Source organism: Nicotiana sylvestris, chromosome 4 (assembly GCF_000393655.2).
Source record: "Nicotiana sylvestris chromosome 4, ASM39365v2, whole genome shotgun sequence".
NCBI lineage: Eukaryota > Viridiplantae > Streptophyta > Magnoliopsida > Solanales > Solanaceae > Nicotiana > Nicotiana sylvestris.
The window spans coordinates 150339025-150343912 of NC_091060.1; positions in this window are offsets into that span (position 1 = coordinate 150339025).

Here is a 4888-nt window from a genome sequence, read left to right on the forward strand (position 1 = left end):
ATCAAACGAATAGACCATTTCGGAACTTGTAGGAATATTGTTTAGTTAAATAATATTGGTTAATTTCAGCATGTAAATGGTTTAGGATTAAAATTAGATTGCTAAGTTTTTTAATTTGACAAACTGAGAACATGCCTAGTATAATGTAACTAGGTAGTAACATGTGAATAAGACGGCCCGGATCTAGTTTTATGTCATACACGTTGGGCCTGGGCCCGCATTGGCGACGGACTGCCCTGCTTGTATCATTTTCAGAATTTATGAATCATATTCGAAACCCAACTATAACAACTCAAGCATGTATATAAATTAAGACCTTTTCTCTTTCATTTTATAGAGACATAATAGAAAAATGTAGTCATTGTAGGTTTATCCTTTCATAAAATGAGACGAGCCTCGCCAAATAAAACAATGCAAATTGCGGGACCCTCAATAACTGATCACAATAAAATACTTAGAATTTGGGATGGACTGTTTAGTGAATTTCACTGCCTTCCCCAAAGACAATAAATGCGTTAGACTCTTTAGGCGCGACTTAATTAAATTACATTCTTAAACTCGGGTGCGCATTTATGTGACCCAAATTCAAATCTCAATGGAGTCGGAATGTATTAACAACCATGGGTGCATTGACTGTGACGTGGTTCGAGACGCATTTTCACGACGTTGCAATTCTATAAAAATGATAATAATAAAAGCGGTTTAAACTTAATGAAAGCACATAAGTAATAACATGTATTAAATCAGATATCTAGCCATTATAACAATTTAAGCGACCGTGCTAGAACCACGGGATTCGAGGGTGCCTAACACCTTCCCTCGGGTCAACAGAATTCCTTACTTAGAATTTCTGGTTCGCAGACTTCATTTGGAAAGTCGAATATTTTCCTCGATTTGGGATTCAAGATAAACCGGTGACTTGGGACACCAAAAGCCAAACCTTTCCCAAGTGGCGACTCTGAATTAAATAAATAATCTCATTTCGAATATTGTCACTTAAATTGGAAAAACTCTCTCGCGCATTTTATTCTTTTGGGGCGGGCGCGCAAAAAGGAGGTGTGACACAGGTATACTACAACTTAATCAAATCAGATGACCTTTGCGACAGTCAAAGCAAGACACCTCTCCAAATTCTATCTATTATCGTTTCTTTCATTATTATTTTTTTGTCTTTTTTTTACCATTACTAATTTTGCTTTATTTATATATATTTCATTGTCTCTTATAGGGAGGAGGGCATACAACTCCATAGTACAACCAATTGAATGTTTGGCCATACTAAAGAGGTGGTTGTCTCATGAGGCTTCATGATACATCCTTGAATTTATGTTGAATAATGCTACAATTAAGATGTAGTCTTTTTTATGTTGAACGTGAAAAGTTGTCACGACCCCAAATTCCCTTCGTAGGAAGTCGTGACGGCACCTAAACTCTAAAACTAAGTAAGCCTAGCAACATGCGAAATAATCGAAGTAACAACTTAAAATCTCAAAATGTCAATAACTGTATAAATAAAATCTATAACTCATAATGTACAACTCCCAAAACCTAGTGAAGTATAAGTCACAAGCCCTAGTAACAATTCTGAACAATCCTATACATTATTGTCTAAGATAGTGTAATGAAATAAGGAAAAACAAGATAGACGGGGGCTCTGAGGCCTACGGACGCGAGCAGGTGTACCTTGAAGTCTCCAAAGCAACCTTAGCTTACTAATGTCGGGACTAATAGGAAGTACCTGCATCTGTACAAAAGATGTGCAAAACTGTAGTATGAGTACACCACAATGGTATCCAGTAAGTGCCAAGCCTAACCTCGATAGTGTAGTAATGAAGTCAGGTCAAAGCCCTACTGGAGATAATATGAAACAAGATGAAAGATATAATGATATAATGATAATGACAATGTAAATGAAACGATAAGAAATTTACAGAAAATTAACAACACGGAATCAAGATAGTTAATACAACACATAAGGGAAACAAGGATTTACATGTTAGGGAGACAACAATCAAGGAAAATACATCAAATAGAGGAAGATCAACAAGGGCCACTACCGATGTACCGCCTCGTAGTCCCAAATCATAAAAGTAACTCACAATCTTTCCTTATATCACGGCGGAAGTCTTTACATTTAGTTTTGAAAATCATTTTTTCTGAAATAGCACCCCGTGTTTTAGCCCACCTTATCACACCGCATGGCTTTTAGTAGTTTCCCTACTAGCAACGCATATTAAGGCCATCTTATCTCACCTCATGCGTTTCTACACTCAGACCTTATACCACCACATATGTATCAACATCACAATGTATCACAATTTTCACCTCAAGTGCCCAATATCACAACTTGCCAGAAAGCCAACAATAACAGAAGTTTATAATAAGGAGCCCACGACTCAGCTACAATGTACACAAAGTCTCAATAATAACAACTGAAGAGTAACTCAATAAAATGATATTTCACAACTTACATTTAGCCTCAATAGAAACCACGGCCTTTGCAACTTAATACCAATCTCAACAACAAGATATTCCAAGAATAGCAATTTCAAGTAAAGAATTCACAGTTAAATAATGAGTACAGAATAAAAGGAAGCAAGTAATTCAACTAAACATGTAGGACAAGTTGTAGATAATAGATAATACAAGTAGACATGTAAATTAGACTAAATAGAGTAACTATACATGTTAAAGCAACTCAATTAAGCATGAAACAAACTACATAGCTAAAAATCAAAATTTCAACATTTAGCCGTGTACACACTCGTCACCTTAAGTACGCGGTCTTCACATATCACAATTATCACAACAATACCATATCCTAAGAAAAAAATTTCCCGCACAAGATTATACAAGCTACTTACCTTAAACCACGCTAAATCAATCAACTAGAAGGCCTTTACATCGATTTTCCAAATCTGAACGGCTCGAATCTAGCCAAAAATATCATACTATAAATATAACTACAGGAAACTAATTCAAACAATGAAATTATGGTCTTTGCAAAGAATTGAGAAATCAACCCAAAAAGTCACCCCAGGGAACGCGTCTCAGAACCCGACCAAAATTATAAAAATCGAACACCCATTCGATATTGATTCTAACTATACAAGAATTATTCAAATCCGGCATCATTTCACCTTCCAAAACTCAAAAATTTAGCCTAAGGAGTTTCTACCAATTTTCCCAATTTCAAACTCCAAATGACTAATTAAATGATGAAATTATCAATATATTCATGGTAATTAATCAAAAACGAGTTAGAATTCTTTACCCCATTGTTCTCTCTGAAAATTCTTCGAAATTTTACCTCAAACCGAGCTCTCTAAGTCCCAAAATAAATTATGGATCAAACCCTCGAATTTCTCCTTTTTCTGTCCAGTTAAATCGCTTCTGCGACTCCGCACCTATGGAAAAACCATCGTACGTGCGGACTTCACTTAAGTCCAAGGATTCTGCCTCTGCGGAATCCACATCTGCGCGTATGCACTTGCGGCACAAATGTCGCTATCACAACCCAAAATCTAACTAGTCGTGATGGAACCTAACCCAACCCACTAGTTAAGCCAATTAAAAACTAACCAATTCCAATGAAATTAATAAGACAATTAAATAAAAGAAAATATTTGGAACTGATACATTCCCCAAAGACTGGTAGTACAAATCATGATATGCTAAGCTTAGAGTTTACAAAGATGGTATGAAATAAATACAACATCTGTTCGAAATGTACATAAATAGATTTTTAGAAATCTAAGGCTACCATGAACAAGAGGCAGCTACAACCGGGACGCAGGTACGTCATCAAATCTAGCTCCCATCGAACACAACAACATCAACAACTGATATCTGCACGCAAGGTGCAGAAGTGTAGTATGAGTACAACCGACCCCCTGTACTCAATAAGTAACAAACTGAACCTTAGGTTGAAAGTAATGACAAACTAGAACAAAGGTCGGGTCAGACAACAATAACCAACAACAGTTCATAACAACATAATGACAATAATAAACAAGTAACTAAGAGATAAAATGCTTAGCTCTTTCCCAATCTCAGAAAAATAGATCCGCCTTTTAAGTATATCAGTGGAAAACCCAAATCTTTTACCAAAATTATTAAAAATATGAGTAAGTTTGAAACTATAATTTTTCTCAAAAACCTTTCCACAGGCAAATATTTCATTTTCAAATGGCATGAGGAAAATATATCTCTATGCATATATGTCAACATGTGTGAGAAGTCATGAATGACGTGATACCGTACAACATGAGAAAAATGCATCTATATGCCTGTATGTCATGTGTGCATGTCAATGCCATGTACCTTAGATATGAACTCGTGTACTTACACTCTCAGAGTAATCAATCTCGCTGTCTCACACTTTCCACTCATCATGCTCAATCACTCGACATGCTCAGTCACTAAGTACTGTATATGACCAATCCGGCCCAGGGAAGATCTATCCCCAAATATATACACAGTAACTGCCAGTTAGTCACTCAGTATTGTATAAGGCCAATCCAGCCCGGGGAAGATCCATCGCCAAATATAAATGCTTCGGACAAGATCCATGTCCAGAGAAGATCCATCCCTCGATATAAATCAATTGTGCTCACTGGGGGTGTGTGTAGACTCCGGAGGGGCTCCTTCAGCCCAAGCTCTATATCAAGCCAATCATGGAACAAATCAATATAACCTACTGCGGTGTGCAACCCGGTCCCATAATATAAACAATATAACATGATGCAGCGTGTAGCCCGATCCCATAAATATCACTCACACTTAGGCCTTTGGCCTCACTCAATTATCAATCTCTCCAGTCTCTTGGGATCACAATGCCATGAAACTAGCCCAAAGTGTTGATATGATGTGTCAACAGATAGAAATA